This window comes from Phoca vitulina, unplaced genomic scaffold (genome assembly GCF_004348235.1).
Source record: "Phoca vitulina isolate PV1807 unplaced genomic scaffold, GSC_HSeal_1.0 scaffold32, whole genome shotgun sequence".
Classification (NCBI taxonomy): domain Eukaryota; kingdom Metazoa; phylum Chordata; class Mammalia; order Carnivora; family Phocidae; genus Phoca; species Phoca vitulina.
This window is the reverse complement of record NW_022589735.1, coordinates 14,820,506-14,839,465: the sequence shown is the minus strand read 5'-3', so window position 1 is coordinate 14,839,465 and position 18,960 is coordinate 14,820,506.

The window sequence follows — 18,960 nt, the reverse complement described above, 5'->3', positions numbered from 1 at the left end:
AGCTCCTTAAGGTGTAAGGTTTAGTTGTTAGAGATTTTTCTTGCTTCTTGAGGTTGTCTGATATTGCTATAAACTTCTCTCTTGGAACTGCTTTTGCTGCATCCCAGAAGTTTTGGACTATTGTGTTTTTATTTTCATTTATTTCCACGTATCTTTTGATTTGTTCTTTGATTACTTGGTTGACCCCTTCATTGCTTAGTAGCATGTCTTTGTGGTCTTTCCAGATTTTTTTCTTGTGGTTGATTTCTAGTATCATAGTGCTGTGGTCAGAAAAGATGCATGGTATGACTTTGATCTTTTTAAATTTGTTGAGGCTTGTTTTTTGGCCCAGTATGTGATCTATTCTGGAGAATGTTCCCTGTGCCCTTGCAAAGAATGTGCATTCTGCTGATTCTAGATAGAACGTTCTGAATATATCTGTTAAATCCATCTGGTCCAGTGTATCATTCAAAGCCACTCTTTCCGTGTTGATTTTCTGTTTGGATGATCTGCCCATCCATGTAAGTGGGGTGTTAAAGTCCCTACCATTTTTGTATTACTACTGATTAGTTCCTTTATGTATGTTATTAACTGTTTTTATGTATTTGAGTACTTGCATGTTGGGTGCATAAATATTTATAAGTGTTATATCTTCCTGTTGGATTGTCCCCTTTATTATTATACAGTGTCCTTCTTTGTCTCTTTTTACAGACTTTGTGTTAAAGTCTATTTTTTTTTTCTGATATAAATATTGCTACTCTGGCTTTTATCCCCCCACATCTGTTTGCATGATAAATGTTTCTCCATTATTGACTTTCAATCTGCATGTGTTTTAAGTTTGAAATAAGTCTCTGTAGGCAGCATGTAGATGGGTCTTGCTTTTTTATCCACTCTGTCACACTTTGTTTTTTGATTGCAGCATTTAGTCCATTGACATTAAAACTAACTATTGATAGATGTGTATTTATTGACATTTTCTTACTTGTTTTGTGGTTGTTTTGGTAGTTTTTCTCTGATCCTTCCTTCTCTTTCTCTCTCATGGTTTGCTGGATTTCTTTAGTGATATACTTGGGTTTCTTACTCTTAATTTTTTGTATATCTATTACTGTTTGATTTGTGGTTACCATTTGGTTTATATATAACACCTTCTGCAGATAGCAGTCTATATTAAGCTGAGAGTTGCTTAATTATAAACTCATTCTTTACTCCTATCCCATGATTCATATAGTTGGTATATTTTATATTATTTTGTGCTTCTCTTATTTTTATAAGCACATTTAAGTTTTTTGCTTTTATGCTTCCTATTTTTTTTTTAACTGTTACTTATGGTTTTTATTTTCCATCACAGAGTCCCCCTTAATGTTCTTGTAGGGTTGGTTTAGTGGTCATGAATTCTTTTACCTTTGTTTGTCTGGGAAACTCTTTACCTTTCATTCTGTTCTAAATGATAGCGTTGCTGTGTAGAGTATCCTTGACAGCAGATTGTTTCCCTTTAGCACTTTGAATATATTTTCCCACATCCTTCTAGCCTGCAAAGTTTTGCTGAAAAATCAGCTGGTAGTCTTATGGGGTTTCTTTCATATGTAACTGTATTCTTTTCTGTTGCAACGTTTAAAATTCTTTTATATGACTTTTTTTTTTTTTTCCATTTTAATTGCTATGTGTCTTGGTGTGGACTTCCTTGGGTTGAACTTGTTGTGGTATCTCTGTGCCTCCTAAATTTGGATCTCTGTTTCCCTCCCCAGATTCAGGAAGTTTTCAGCTATTATTTCTTCAAATATGTTTTCTATCCCCCCTTTTCTCTCTTCTCCTTCTGGAATCCTTTTATTGTAATGCTCAGTGGAGTCATTAAGTGTATTCTTATTATGCAGTATTTGTTTCTCACCTGTTCAGCTTCGTTCCTTTCCATTACTCTGTCCTCCAGATCACTGACACTTACTATATACTCTACTACTTATTTCAGCTATTATATTTTTAATTTCATTTATTGAGTTCTTCATCTTTGTTATGTTACTATTTTATTTGTTAAGGGTCTCATGATGTCCTCCACCCTTATCTAAAGTCCAGTGAGTATCTTTATGATCATTATTTTAAATTCTGTATCAGGTATATTACTTATTTCTATTTTGCTTAGATCTCCTGCTTGATTTTGTCCTGTTCTTTCATTTGGGATATATTCTTCTCTTTCCTCATTTTATCTACCTCTCTGTGTTGGTGTCTCTGTGTTAGGAAAGTCAACTATGTCTTCTACTTTTAAAAGTAGTGGCTTTAAGAAGAAGAGGGCCTATAGTGTGCTGTAGTGTAATGTCCCCTGTTTATCTGAACCCGGTGCTTCAGGGGCATCTCCTATGTGTATTGCTTGCATCCTGCTGTTGTGTCTGAGTCACTTTTTCTTTCAGTCCAGATGTCTGCCCTGATTCTATGCCTTTTGTGGGTGATGCATGATCTCTGTGGGGTTAGACACAGGCAGGCTAGCTCTGAGGGGAGTGACTGCAGGAGGGCACAGGAGTGGGGCAGCAGTGTTAGCAAAATTTGTACATAGCTGCTAGTCCAAAGCTGGATCCTTGAAGCACAGTGGTCGCCTGGGGTTCAGTGTGGAGTGGTGCCAGTGACCAGGGCTCCTGGTGCCTTTGTGCATGCTTGGACTAGTAAAATTTGCACTGAGCCCAGGGCTGAGGCCAGGATAAGTGGACAAGTCCTCGGGAGGATGTGTGGGTGGGGTGCATTATTAGCAGGAGAGGTAGCGAGTGTGCAGGGCTCCCTCCCATAGGGGGCTCTGTCTCTAGGCAGGGGGAGAAAAATGGTGCCTGTTAGCTTTTTTGTTCCCAGAGAAGTCCACCAACATAGTCCCAAATCAGAATAAACAGATCTTCCTTCAGTTGGCATCAGGCTTTGTGCAAACTGTTACTTCTATGTTGCCTTTCCATGGGCTGCTGTCTCTTGAAAGGCAGGGACCCAGCTATCACTCTACCCTCTCCACTTACCCAGTGCTGAGTCAGCTGACTTTTAAAGCTCCAGGCTCTAAGTTTTCAAAGCCAGACATTATGGGGTTTCATCTTCCCTGTGTAGGCTCCTTGTGCTTTCCCCTCTCGGCACTGGCAGCTTCCTCCTTCCTGGGGGCAACACCTGACTACCATTTCTGCCCTTCCTCACCTCTCATAGGCAGCTTCTTCTCTACATTTAGTTGTGGAGTTTTTTTTGCCAGTATTCAGATTGCTTTCTGGTTTATTTACATGGACATGAGAGATACCTAATGGTAAACATGGGAAAGGGTGAGCTTAGGGTCCTCCTACTCTGCCATCTTCCCAAGCTCTGTCCAGTGTCCATTTCTTGAGAAGTGAACCTTCTGCCTCTGCTTCCCTAGTATCTGGTGACTGAGGAAAATGACCCCAATAGCAGCCTGGCTGGGGCCATGAGACCCTGCTCACTCTGGTCTCCTCCAGTCCCTGTACTGGACCCACTGTGCCTCTAAAAAGACACATCTGGCAAAGTCTGGGCTTCGGACTACCCCCAGAGATAGAGTATGTCTTAAGCATTTTTGTTATATAACCATTATTACAAACCATACACCCATGTATATGAGAATTGAGTATTTTCAAACTTGCTCAAGATGACCTTTGGGGAAGGTAGTGGGTAAGAGAAACTGGTAAGTAAAAGCTAACAGTTGGAAAACCTCCACTTAAGGCAGCTTTTTTCAAGGTGAGGTTACTCATTGTGATCATCACAGACCAAAAAAGAAGAGCAATGTCTTTTCTGCACAGCTTCTCAGAGCATTTAGAAGGCTCATGTGTTTGTGAGATGCCACGAGCACATGCACCATGGGATTCTCAATTGGAGTTGCCTAGGAAATCTTTAAACCTACTGATTTTTGAGCCCCAAACCAGAACAGTTTTATTAGAATCTCGGTGGTGAGAGAGCATTGCTATTTTTTTATTTATTTATTTATTTATTTATTTATTTTTTTAAAGATTTTATTTATTTATTTGAGAGAGAGAGAATGAGAGAGACAGCAAATGAGAGGGGGGAGGGTCAGAGGGAGAAGCAGACTCCCTGCAGGGCAGGGAGCCCGATGCGGGACTCGATCCAGGGACTCCAGGATCATGACCTGAGCCGAAGGCAGTCGCTTAACCAACTGAGCCACCCAGGCGCCCAGCATTGCTATTTTTAAAGAAATTCTTCAAATGATTGTACTGCCCAGTGGTGTTGAGAGTATGTAGTCTAGGGGCACTAGGTCTTCAGTAATTTGAAGACTTATTTAGCCCTGTATCTTAAAGAATTTTGACCTCTCTAATAAGAGTGGCCAGGTAGAAAACTGATGTTAGTGTCTTTATCAGTACAACTCTTTTAAACCCTACTTAACTTTGTGTCTTTTGAGCTACAACAGCCCCCTGCCTTCCAGCCCACATCTTCAAAGATGAGTCTATAATGACCTGTCTTACACAGCTCTTATTCACTCCTAGGTCAAGTGAACTCTGGTTTGTGTCCATTATGTTCCTAAACTCACTGCTAATTAAATAAGCAACTAATAACCTTATCCAGGGTGAGTCCAGATTGCTATAACTGTGGGATGTTATATATCTGAGATTTATATTGCAACATTTTAACTTTGATTGGTACTATATACATCACTTCCCCCCTTCCTTAGTCTCTTGTCCCTGATTTGCGCAATACAATTTTATGACATTTTTTAGATATTTTGAAATGCACATTATATGTATCTATCATTGACTCGGGTTCTATTATTTTACTTCAATTAGACATGTTTGATGGTTTTCAGTACTCTATTAGTTACCTACTTCTGAGCTGTTGCTTTTCACTAAGAGCATCAACAAGTTGATTGAACAATAAAATACATTTTCAGGAGAAATTTTTGTTTTTAAATGCTGTAATGGTCATCTTTAATCGAAATCTGGACCACAAAGGCATAATATTGAGGGAAACACAGATTTTTAATACACAGGCTATGCCAGGAGCACACGGACTTATCTGGAAGAACAACTCAACACAGGACCTAACTTGAATCTGAATGCCATGAAATAAAAGAAGGGTATGAAGCCATCTGTGAATTTCTCCTCCACATAATACGATGTATATTGTGCATTTCAGGCTTTGAGGCATTCACTATAACAGCAGCTTATGAAATACTCTGTAAAAAACAAAAATGCTTGTCAACTATGTTTGGGTTGCACTTAGGATAATGAGAGTCCAACACAAAGAAATCATCAAGCATACCATCTGAGATCATTGACTTCACACACGAAATCCAAAAATACAGGGAGATGAAAGTTGAGACTTTCCTCAATATGTGACCAAAGAGAAGGAGAATGGAGTGAATGAATCATGGGGTGTGTTAGATTTACTTTGTGACAAGAGCCTTAGAAGAAATAAATTGGGTCCTTGGGGTGTGTAATCCTGTCAGCCATAGAGGTTGGAGTGATTTTTGGCTTATAATGTGTCCAAGAACTCTAGAATCAGAACAGTGGAGAGAAACAATAAAAAGTCAGAAGGAACATGACAGGAGAGGGGCCATGCCTAACCTGTGCTGAGAATATAAACCCCACACGAGAAAGCTGGGAAAGGGAAATGTGAATCATGATCTGGCTGAGAAACCTCTTATCCTCACAGGGTTTGAAAAGGAACTTAAAAGGCAAATTAAGAGACAGATCGTTGAATCATCAGCTGAGAGCAAACTGGATTGAACCGATAAAAGCCCAAATGGCACAAAGTTATTCTTGAAAAGAATCCGTAAGCAGGCTGATGTGGAGAAGGGACTGTATAAAATGACACAGGAAGACTAAGTTAAAGAGAGAGCAAACATCTCCTCCTGGCCACTCTAGTTGGCTGGCAAACAGTAAGATGGGTACAGGGAGTGGGAAGAGGTATGGGGGATGAGCAGTATACAACTCAGGCCTGTGGACTGAGGAGAAGTTACTGGAATGTTACACATGAAAGCAGAGGGATTGGCTCTCTCATCAATGCTGAATGAATTGAACCTCATTGGGGCTTGTTTGTTCTGGGGTTCTGCTATGGAGTGGATTGCATCTTCTAAATTCGTACGTTGAATGCATACCCTCCAGTGCCTCAGAATGTGACCTTATTTGACAATAGGGTTGTTGCAAAGGTAGTTAGGTAAGGTGAGGCCATACTGGAGTAGGGTGGGCCCCAATCCAATAGGATTGCTGTCCTTATGAAAAAAGGATAGTTCGACGGAGACACACAGGAAGGCCATTTGAAGACTGGAGTTGTCCTGCGATAAGCCTAGCACCTACTAGAAGCTAGGAGGGGGACCTGGAACAGACCTGTCCCTGGAGCCTTCAGAGGGAGCATGGCCCTACCCACATCTTGCTCTTGGACTTCTGGCCCCCAGAATAGAAAATAAATCCCTGTTGTTAGAGCTACTCACTTTGTGGTTACTTAATATAGCAGCCCTAGGGAATAATTACAGGCTCTTGTGGCATCTCCTTGAGAGCTTTCTACGTCTCTGAGCAGGTCCAGAAGACAGCACAGGTCTGAGAGGAGGGCGTGTTGGGCAGGGAGCTTTCAGGCAGCATGGGGAGAACATGACTGGTTAGCAGGATGCTAGTTTGGGCAAAGACTGAAGAGGCTGTGTATGATGGGCATCAGTCACTAAGAATGTGAAAGGCTAATCTGGGGAAGTGGGAAGCAGGTTCTCTGTAGCAAAGCCTGGGATTAGAATAAGGGGTAGAATTTTGGAGAAGACAGCCCCACTGTGCACCGAACTGCCTCGGAGATGCTGAATGAGAAGGAAGGGGAGAACTCGTGGCAGAAGAGGGGTGAGCTAAAGTCCTCTGGACTTGGAGTGGCTGTGGGCTGGGGCAGTCCTGGGGCTCTGTGCACAGAGGGTACTGTGGCTGCAGAGCTGAAGCTGAAATTGGTACAAGCCAGGGGACCCTGGGGCTCTGCACACAGGGGGCGCTTGGCAGGGCAGCTAAGGGCTGAGGCAGGTGCAGGCTGGGGTATCCCAGGGCACTTTGTGCCAGGGGTGCACTGGCAAATTGTCTGGAGCTGAAGTGGTGCAAGCCTGGAGTGTGCTTTGCATCTGTGTCACCTTGGTGAGACAGATGGAGCTGTACTGAGCTCTAACCAAGGGTGTCCTGGTATGTGCTGTGCTGGGGCCATCTTGGTGGGACTGCAGAACTGGTAGAGCTAGGGGCCTGGGGCTCACTGAGATGGTAGGTCTTCTGGGTGCCTGGATCCTGGTCCCATCCACCAGAATGTAAACTGTGACATTCACCAGACCCTTCAACATGGGGAGAGATTCAGCATCTCTCCCACTATTGGTGGAGGGTTAGGGCTGGACACTGTACATCCTGGTTATTCTTTAAAAGCACAAGGTTTGTTTTTTTTTCTGTGCCCCATGGCATCCTTGGCTGGTGTGGACAGTGTGTAGGCCAACTGTGGCGCCTACACTCTGCTCCTGTCTGCATCATTAAAGTAGAGGGGGACGTAAACAGTGGTGCTCAGCAGCCGCTCCGATCCAGAGAGAGTTGCAGCAGCCCCCCTAACATTTGGCAGGATTGGAGGGCTGGTTCCTTTATGTCCTAGTTGCCCCTTGAAACTGTGGCCCAGCGTAGACGAAGCTGCTCACTGACCCTCAGCACTATCCCTCCCCGTAGCCGTTTGCAGTGTCAGGGGTGGGCGTTCCCTTCCTTACCATGTCTCCATCTCTCTTGGTCTTCTCCACGGGGTCAGTCTTTGATTGTACAGAAACTATTCAGTTGCCCTCCATTCTTCAGGAGGAACTGCTCTATAAATACATGTGGATGTGTTGTGTTTGTGGAGCAGGTGAATTCAAGGTCTGAATTCCGGGTCTGTCTCTGTTGCCGTTTTTGATGGGAGGCCTCTGGCTGTGTCTTTAGATGTGAAGTGAGTCTCTTACAGGCAGCATATAGATAGGTGGATCGTCTTTTTTTTTTTTTTTTTTTAAATCCATTCAGCTACCCTGATTAGAGCATTTAGTCCATTTACATTTAAAGTAATTATTGCTAGATATGCACTTACTCCTTGTTACTTGTTGGTAGGTGTGTTCTAATTACTCTGTTACTTTCTCCCTCTCTTGCTGTCTTCCCTTGTGATTTGATGATTTTCTTTGTTTGGATTCTTTCCTCTTTATTTTGTATGTATCTATTATAGGTTTTTGGTTTGGGCTCATCATGAGGTTCACGTATAAAAACCTATGTATATACCAATCTATCTTAAGTAGGTGGTTAAGTTTTGACCCCAGAATATGTATTTTTTAGGGTAAATGATACACTGTGCCATTTCAGCATGGCTACAAAAAAGTAACTGCAAAATATAAGAGGAAAAGAAATGGGCAATCGGACAATTAAATACAGTATGAATGCAAGTCTAGTTTAGGAGTCTTGATACGTTGGAAAATTACACATATTGAAGAGGACAATAAAATAGAAACAAGAGATTATGTGGAACTCTTTCCCCTGAGATGGAAAAAAAAAAAAGTCAATAGGTTGAAGATAAAAGAAGTAAGAATAAAGACCTGTTGAAATGAGAGAAAAAAGACTAGACAGCGTAAACCAAACCTAATATTGACTCTTAATACAGTTGTCAGTCATCTTATTCCTATCACATGTATCTTCCCTAAATTTGAAGGGATTATCAACCGAACATGCATTTCCAGCATAAACTTCAACAGCAATTTTTTAATACCCACAGTACAAGGCAAAACCTTAAGCAATGTGACTTCTAAGAGGAAAGGTTAAGGGGATGAGATGGAAAGACTTTCTGAGGGTTTGTGAATCAAAACTACAGTAAGATATCATCTCAAACCTGTCAGAATGGCTAAAATCAACAACACAAGAAACAACAGGTGTTGGTGAGGATGTGAAGAAAGGGGAACTCTCATGCACTGCTGGTGGGAATGCAAGTTGGTGCAGCCACTCTGGAAAACAGTATGGAGATTCCTCAAAAAGTTAAAAATAGAACTACCCTATGATCTAGCAATTGACCACTAGGTATTTACCCAAAGAATACAAAAATATTAATTCAGAGGGATACATGAACCCCAGTGCTTATAGCAGTGTTATCTACAATAGCCAATTTATGGATAGAGCCTAAATGTCTGCTGACCAATGAATGGATAAAGATGTGGTGTGTATACACACACACACACACACACACACACACACACACACACACACAGGAATATTACTCAGCCATCAAAAAGAATGAAATGGGGTTATGAATGTCACCTAGATATGGTAAAAAAATATTTGCAGTGATGTGGATGGAGCTAGAAAGTATTATGATAAGCGAAATAAGTTAATTTGAAAGACATACCACATGATTTCACTCATATATGGAATTTAAAAACCAAACAAATGAGCATAGGGAAAAAGAGAGAGAGACAAACCAAGAAACAGACTCTTAACTCTAGAGAACAAGCTGATGGTTACCAGAGGGGAGATGGGTAGGGGGATGGATGAAATAGGTGATGGGGATTAAGGAGGACACTTGTTGTGATGAGCACCAGTTGATAATATGCAGCTGTTGAATCACTCTATTGTATGCCTGAACCCAGTATTATACTGTATGTTAAGTAACTGGAATTTAAAAACTTGAAAAAAAGGTGACCTTGAGAAGTTAGCTTCTATTACCGTCAGCTACACAATGGCGGTAATAATTGGTATTTCACAAGATAGTTGTAAGGATTCAATGAGACTGTGTATGTAATGACTTGGTGCATAGGTGCACAAATCATAGCTATTACTGTCAACCTTTTACCCCAGTGTTAAGTGTGAAGCCCAATTTTAAAACTTCAAAGGAATGAAAACTCCAAATGTTCACACCAGCTATCAAATCGTCCCACTTTTCTTGGTCTTTGGCCTTGGTTTTGGTCACAGAGCAATGTTCAAAGTTGTGTTTCATTAAAGCAATAAAGAAATATGGATGGAAGGAAAGCCAGAGTAGGTGTCTATCAGTTCTAGTTGCACATTAGAATCATGAAAAGACAGAATCTCTCAATATGGCAACACCAAGATTTTAGGTTGGATAATGTTTATTATTGGTGGTGGTCCTGTAAGCTGTTTAGCCACATCCCTGGCTTCTACCTGCTAGATGCCAGTAGCATATCCCTCCTCCTCGATTGTGACAATCAAAAATATATCCAGATATTGCCAAACATCTTCCCTAGGAAACAAAATTTCCTCCAGTTGAGAAACAGGGACTAAGGAGAAAGTTGTGATTTAAATGCTTTGAGGCAGGACCCAGGGATCTGCATTTTTCTAAATTCCCTAGATGACTTCATTATGGAACCAGAATCACATTTGGAATCAGATTTAGAGCAATTGGCCAGGGAATCTATATTTTACTTATTTTTATTGAGATATAATTGACCTATAACCTTATATTAGTTTCAGGTGTACAACATAATGATGGGATTTAAGCATAGATAGTAAAATGATGACCACAATGAGTCTAATAATATCTATCACCACAGATAGTTATAATTCTTCTTTCTTGTGATGGGAATGGCTGGATCATAGGGTGGTTCTACTAGTAATTTTTTGATGGCACTCCATGTTGTTTTCATAGTTGCCACAACAGTTACCATTTCCACCAAGGGAATGTATTGTTCATGAGGGCTCCCTTTTTCCACATCATCCCAAACACTTGTTATGTCTTATCTTTCTGATAATAGCCCTTATTTCTTTCATAATAGTGTGAGGTGATAGCTCATTATGATTTACCCATTTTTTGAATTTGGTTTGTCTTTTTTGTGTTCTGGTATTTTTTTTTTTTTTTTTGCTATTGAGTTGTATAAATGGTTCATATATTTTGGATATTAATGCCCTATCAGATGGATGACCTGAAAATATTTTCTCCTGTTTGGAAGGTTGCCTTTTCATTTTGTTGATGGTTTCCTTTGCTGTGCAGAAACTTTTTAGTTTAAATATAGTCCCATTTATTTTTGCTTTTGTTACTTTTATTATTGGTGTTAGATAAAAAAAAAATCACTGCCAAGGAGCTTACCAGTTGTGTTTTCTTCTATGAGTTCAATGGTTTCCAGTCTTAAGTTCAAGTCTTTAATTCATTTCGAGTTAATTTTTGTGCATGGTATAAGATAGTGGCCTAGTTTCATTCTTTTGTATTGTGGCTGTCCAGTTTTCCCAACATCCATTTGTGGAAGAGACTGCCTTTTCCCATTATATATTTTGGGGAAATTTATATTTTAACTAACTTGCTGGCCAACTTTTCTAAAATTCAGAATGCCAATTATTTAATAAATGAGTGATAGTCTAAGAACTTGACAAGAGCTTTTTAAGGTGATAGTAATCTAGTATTGTTACATTGCCTCTCCTATTTGGATAGAAAATTTTTAGGAAAATTGTTATGAATTATAAAACAACTAGGACAGAGATAGTTAAGTATGTGGCAATCACTCTTTATTTAAGCATAGTTTTAATTACTATTTTGGTCAGCTAGGGCTGCCATAACAAAAAATGATAGTTTGTGGCTTATACAGTGGAAACTGGGTCCCACCTCCAAATACTGTCACTGTTAAGGCTTTAATAATTTTTTTTAATGGGGGCACACTTAAGTCTCTAGCAGTTACCAAGAATTTTGTATTTCTCTATAAGCCTAGAACTAAGTGGGGTAGGCAGAATGTTTCAAAGATAAAAAAATCTTCACCTCCAGGTACTGTGAATACGTTACCTTTCATGGCAAAAGAGACGTGGCAGATATGACTGAGTTATGAATCTTGATAAGGGGAAATCGTCTGGGCGCTCTCACTGTGATCCCATGGGTCCTTAAAAATGAGGAGGCAGAAAAAAGTCACTAGTGTACATAAATAATAATGATCTCAACATTTACAATCATATTTTCACTTCTCATCCATTGCATTTAAAATAAGAGATCAGGTGTCACTTAACATTTTCTTGGATTTTCTCTATTATCGTAACTCTTACCTACAAATATCCTTTACTATTCTTTCCTAAAGCATTGTGAATCCTCCCTTCATTGATTTTTTTACTGCAGTCCTTGACTTCTCAGGTAGCGCTGCATCTTGTCGTTGGACCTGCAGAGAGTTTGGGTCAGCTACAAAGTTTAGAGGGACCACAGTAATCACTGCAAATCAGTACTATAGTATAGTAGCAAGAACAAATACCATGAGGCTAAGTCCTGAATGGTGATAGAGGCCCCACCTGGCACCTTGAGACACTCACTCTTAGGGAAGCCAAACAAGCCTGAAGAGGCCACCTCTTTCAGCCTTAGTCCCAGCCAATACCTAGCATCAACTAGCAGACACGTCCGTGCGTGAGCCTTGAGATTATTTCGGTCTGCGGTCTTTGATGCGTCCCTACTGAAACCAAATGGAGCTGAAATGACCTGCCATTGCTTTAAGCCAAATCGTGTTTTGGTGTGGTTCCACACACCTAGCAATAGAAAACTGCAATAACCTCCACACTTGTACCAAACCACATACACATTCCTTTATCATCAGTTCTCACTGACCCCTCGCTTTAACCTAGCTTCCCACTGTGATTTTTTATGCCCCATCACTCATGCACCGCTTCTCACAGTGTGAGCCATGGTTCCTTACATTCATCTCAGTAAAGAGCCTGATAGTGTTGTTTTGTTCCACTCATGCTCATCTAAATCTTACCAATTCTTCAAGGTCCATAATTCAGGCCACACAATTGCCTATCCATTGTATTGGTTTGGCCATATCCAAGCGCCCTGGAAAGTTAGCAGCCTAGTTTTCTTTGGGGGAAACCATCTCTTCTTAATGCCCTATCCAGAGGCTTTAGGTATGGTGGACTTGCGCTTCCAGCCTGAGGTGGGGAAGGGGCCCAGACTTACCCAGTTGGCATTTTCCATCTTCCTAGCCATGTGACTAGTTGGAGAATGAGCCCATGCCCCAAGCTGGTGCAATGAGCTGGAATCCTGGACTTTTCCCAGAACAATGTTTTACTAGTGCCTGCTGAGCCATGAGGCTCTTAGCCCAGGACTGAAGTGGCCCACACGGAGTGAAAGACCACCTGAGGATGAAGCCAACCCAGAAGAAAGCTTTCCCAGGGCATTATTGGAGCCTGTGGATTCAGCCATGCCTGAAGACTGATCCTCGCTCCACCCACCACTTCTCAGTTTTCTGAACCAAGCAATTCCCTTTTTGGCTAAAAGCCAGATTGAGTTAGATTTCTATCACTAGGTAACTATAGAGTCAGTCTTCATCATCAATAGGGTGATTCCTGAATGCCTATTTCAAATGGGATTCTGTACTTGGAGTTAAGACATGAGCATTAGTAAGACACGGTCCATGAGGCTTAGCGCTTATTCACTACTCCTTCTGTCCCTTCAGTGGAAATCCTCATGATGGCATTTGGGTATAGCACTTGTCACAGATGTTATGCAGGATAGTTCATTGAACGCATTCCATTAGATGCTTTGTGAAGACGGCAGTCTTTCACTTTATAGGATGATGTAAAAATACACATAGGAGAGGGTGGGCATATGATATGTTCTCAGTAGCTATTACTTCCTATTTTTTCCTATTGCACCAAGCATGGATGTTGTCCATAGTTATTCAGTGATACATATAAATTATTCATTGTCCCTAAGTAATACTGCATAACATTTATGGAACAATTATTATATGCCAGACTTAAGGATCACCTCAGTGAATTCTCACAGTAACTTGAGGAGATAGGTGCTATTCTTCCCTTTGTACAGGTGGGAGAAACTCAACACATAAAAACATGCAGAGTTAACAAGCTTGTCCATAGTCTCACAGCTTGCACCTACTGGAGTGAGGACTCCCACTCCTGTCTCTTTAACACCCCACACCTCCAAGCCGCTATTTGTGTTGAATGCATGGGATTTGCTGCTTGGAAAACTTTCTACATACCTGTTTGGAATCCAGAGAAATTGGCTGGGTTAAAAAGCCTTGAAAGCCAGAGAAATCAGCCCTGTGATGAGTGCAGGAGTGCTGCCCAGGCAAGAGAAACAACTTAACGACGTTCTGGGAGGTTGGATCGGGTGAGCAGAAATTTGGAAGGCATTGCTACAAGCCAGATAGCGGGAGCAAATTGCTGGAACTTTGTTCTTCCCACATCAGCCACAGATGTGAAGAAAATGACAAGAGTAAAAATGGCAAAAGCCTTTTCTAAAAAGTGTTGCAGATTCCATGGCCGGCGGCCAGGAAAGTGTAGCATCCCTGGTTGTCATAAGCGCCTAACAGAACAAAGAATCGCAGGCTGCAGGGAAAGAGGATAGGGCTGGAAATGAAGAGCTTATGAGGAAGCAAAATGGAAAAATCGAACCAAGGGTAAATGGGGATTAATAGGTCCTTGAAGGGTTCAGGAAGACTTGTCCGGAGTTCCAATGCATACGCACAGGAAAATAGGCTCCTTGTAGAGCTCATGAGAAGGTTCCCATTCACCCTCCCAGGAATACAACAGGGTCACTGCTAAAATTCTGGTTGGTTTTTTTGGGAAAACGAAATGCATTCATAGGCAAATCAAAAAGATGCCCATAAAATGTTTTTTTTCCTTAGAGTGTAATGAAAAATTAAATATTTATTCTAAAAATCGTCATGAAAAAGCAGATTTTTTTCATCCTCATTTCCTGCTGGGTGTTTTGCAGATCCCCGTAGCAGGACTGCTCCCCGGAGTCATGGTCCCTCCCCAGTCAGTCCCATGGCCGGAGTAGGCGCTGGAAACAAGGGGAAGACGTGAGGCTCCTCAGTGCACCTTGAGCAGCGGGAACGGCAGCGAGGTAGGAATTTCTGAACTTGGGTTACATTTGCATCTTGGATCCTCAGCTTTGACATCTGAATTCAGGTCACGAAAACACCATTTGCGCTGTGTTATTTGCAGGATGAGATGGGTAACACATGTTGAACCTCTGCCATTGTGTCTCGTTCATGTGGGCACTCCCCCAACCCCCTAGTCCGAGAACCGCCCCCCCCCCCAGTGAAGGTAGAGACCAGGTCTCTCTTGATCACTCCTGTGCCCCAGAGTCTCTGCTAAGTACATGTTGGATGAAATTGATGCCTGTTGGTTGTATATTTAGGAAGATGCGACATCAGTTTTCTGTTTATTCTAAAGCAGCTTGTGTCAAGCAAATGCTCTTCTAAAGATACTAAATTTGCCCATAAGTCTCCTGAAAGATCCTGATGATAGGGTAAAATGACCAATCACACTTAATGACAGAGATGTGTTGGGGGTGGGGGGCAGTGACAGAGAACTCTCTTCCACAAATGGTAGTCTGAATTAACATACTCTATCTAGAGACCACTCTCTTTTTTTTTTTTTAAGATTTATTTATTTATTTTGACAGAGAGAGTTAGCAAGAGCAGGAACACAAGCAGGGGGAGTGGAAGAGGGAGAAGCAGGCTTCCCATCAAGCAGGGAGCCCGATGTGGGGCTCGATCCCAGGACCTTGGGACCACGACCCGAGCTGAAGGCAGACCCTTAACGGCTGAGCCACCCAGGCGCCCCTAGAGACCACTCTCTTAATCAAAAAGCACTTTAAGTGACCAGTTACATGTGGTCTTTGGAGGATGAGGCCAGGAGCAAGAACAAATCCTTTGAACCTTGTTCTTTTTTTACATCTGTCCCCAGAAGAAAATGACATTGTGAAATTTTCTAGGCTTTGCTTAAAACCATGGCAGTTTTGCTAAATGCCATCCCAGTTTCTGCTTGCAGATACCTCTTCCCAAAATCCTTCCCTGGTGTGAGTGATACATGAATACAGTAGAGAGGCACGAATAAGAGACACAGTGCGAACAGATGAGATTTATCGAGGGCTACGGTAGCAGATTGGAGAGGTGGGAGGTGAGGAACCGGTATTCCAGGGGAGTAGTGATATCCAAGCAGAACCCGGCTGATCGGTGAGTTACCTCGTTCATTGGATTCTGTCAAAAGTCTGGCATTGAAACTATAGTTCTTCATAAAGGATAAAACACTAAAGCTTTTTTGAGAGTAAGTTACTCTCCAAAACGCCAAATCTTTCTGCTGTGCCAGCATTTTACAATTTTTTGTTTTGTTTTGTTTTGGGTCTGACTTTTCCTTTCACCAGATTAAATACTTGAGAGCCGATTAAGGATTATTGTAATCATTCTTTCTTCTTTTTGCATAATCAATAAAAACATTCCCAACTATTTTATTAGGTGAGTATAGAAATGGCCATCTTAGAGTGTTATTTTCATACTCTTGGACTATATTTATAATGTATAATTAACTTTTAATAAATACTGCACACTAGTTGAGTACCAAAAATATAGGAAAAAAATCATGATTTTGTCATAAATCTGTAAGTATTAGACCACTTTTAATTTAGAGATTGAAACCGGAATAAAATACAGATTTAGTTTAACTATGGATTATGACACACAGTGGACAAAAACCGTCTTCATTTACTGTTTGGGCACTCTCAGTTTTCAACGGAAAAATCAGTTAATGGTGATAATTTTCATGTTTTATGTATAAATACAGAACACGCTGGAAGGTATCAGGCTGCTATTTGTAATAATTCACCTACAAGCAAGACATTCCAGATGCTGGTAGCTTTAATTCCCAATAAATAAAAAGCTAAATCAGTTGTAATTGTCACAGTGCTTTCTCTTCAATGTTTTCTTTCTTATCAGGAACCTTCTGCTGGCCTCTATTGAGAACATATGCGTCTGACCTACGGAGCTGATGGGGAGCCTCTTAAGGCACGGGTCTGAGGGTCTGAGCTTGGGTTGCCATGACAAAATACCACAGACTGGCTGGCTTAAACACACAGGAGTTTATTTCTCACAGTGCTGGAGGCTGGAAGTCAAGAGCAAGGTGCTAGCAGAACTGTCCCAGGTAAGGGCCCCCTTCCTGACTTTGAGATGGGCACCTTCTTCCTGTGTCTGCATGTAGCACAGAGAAAGAGTGCGGTTCTCTTTTTCTTCTTAGAAGGATGTTAACGCCATCATGGGGGGGGGGGTGTCTCACCCTCATGATCTCGTCTAAACCTAAATACTGCCCAAAGGCTCCATCTCCAAATACCCTCACATTGGGGGTTAGGGTTTCAATATATGTATATGGGAGGAATACAAACCCTCTGGCCCTAAGAGCGGGCTTGTAGGAGTGCTTTGGCGTAGACAAGAGGGGTCCCAGCTCACTCAGAAGCCAAACTAGGGTAAGGTCCTAGGGGCATGGCAGGCACGTGAGGGTTCTGCAGGTCCCAGAGCCCAAACCCTCCCTTCCAGGTGCTACTGAGTGCTTGAGACCCAGAATTTCCTGCCTGGACAGCCTGCACATGTGCTTTTGGAGCCTGCGTGGCCCTTTCCCCAGCGCACCCATCCTGACCGTGAACTGCACCGCCATTATGGAATCCTCTAGTCAAGAGATGGCCAAGGAGTGGCTGTTTGGATTGAGGTGGAGAAGTGGCTGCAACTCTCCAGGCGCTGGCTGGAGGCCACAGGCACGAATACAAGATGCAATCGAGGACAGAGAGAGAAGGGAGAGAGGAGAGCTGGCTCGAGGTCCCCATGTTGGAGACCAAACTCTAAAAAGTACCAGAATTCTTCATGCACACCTCATCTTGCAGGTTATGAAGAAGGTACAGTGGGGAAGGGGGGAGGAGAAAATGGATTTTATGTTAAAGGGTTGGGCTGATGGGGGTCTGGGCTTCTCTTTGTACTCTGGTTCTTTCTTCACAAGTGTTAGGAGTGGATCTCTGACTACGTTATCTTCATGAATTTGTATTTTACTATCTGTAATTTTGATGCATCTTGTCTAATATTACAGATGTAAATTAAACAATACGTGACCGAGGGGGAAAAAAACAGCTTTAAAGTGTTAAAGTGAATATTGGTCTGAAGGGTCTTGGTAGCTGGCAGTGCTGAGCTGAGTGATAAGCCACCTGAGTCCTCAGCTTGCTCTTTACTAAGGGCCATGCTGATTACTTTGAGCATTGACAACGGCTCATTTTGAAAGGAAAATATATACATGATAGTAATTTAATATATTAATTATTTCTTTGTCAGAGAGAGAGAGCATAAGCAAGGGGAGCAGGAGAGGGAAAAGCAAGCTCTCTGCTGAGCAGGGAGCCCGACCCCAGGACCCTGGGATCCTGACTTGAGCTGAAGGCAGATGCTTAACTGACACAGCCACCCAGGTGCCCCAGTAACTTCATTAATTAAAAAATTTTTTTTCGGGGCACCTGGGTGGCTCAGTCATTAAGTGTCTGCCTTCAGCTCAGGTCATGATCCCAGGGTCCTGGGATCGGGCCCCACATCGGGCTGCCTGCTTCTCCCTCTCCCACTCCCCCTGCTTGTGTTCCTTCTCTCGCTGTGTCTCTCTCTGTCAAATAAATAAATAAAATCTTAAAAAAAAAAATTTTTTTTCTTTCTTTCCTGTTGCCACTTGTGTTCCCCTCATGGGCTGCTCCTCTGATGTCCTTGTCATAGGAACCTAACACTGTGCACTCTTATAAAGTGTGTACTGTTGTTGTGTATGCATATTTTAAAAAACTTACACAAAGTTATGCATTTTTTTTTTCCCTTGGCTTTTCCACTTAATGTTGTTTTTAAGATCTGGTCATATTGCTTTTGGGATGGAGTTGATTGCTTCTAATTCCCACACAGTGTCCGTGGAACACATCCATCATTTTTTACTTACCCATTCCCTTGGTGGTGGGCATCTAGGTGGGCATCTCTATTACCATATACAAAGTGTGACCCTAATGAACACATGCTATGTGATCCTTAGCAAGCTGAGAATTTTGCTGAGGTATTTACCCAGAAGTTATTGTTGACAGGGATTACATTAAGTTATTTCGTTAAATACTGTGGGAGCGTTTTCTAGAACTGCTGAATCAACTTTAACTTCCAAGAGTGGTTTACCTGAGTGCTCACCTTTCCACATTTTCACCGGCACCTAGTATTGCCTCCTTTTCAAAATTTTGCCATTCTCATGCGCTCGAGTGGTCTCTGTATTGCTGTTCACAACCATTGCTGACATG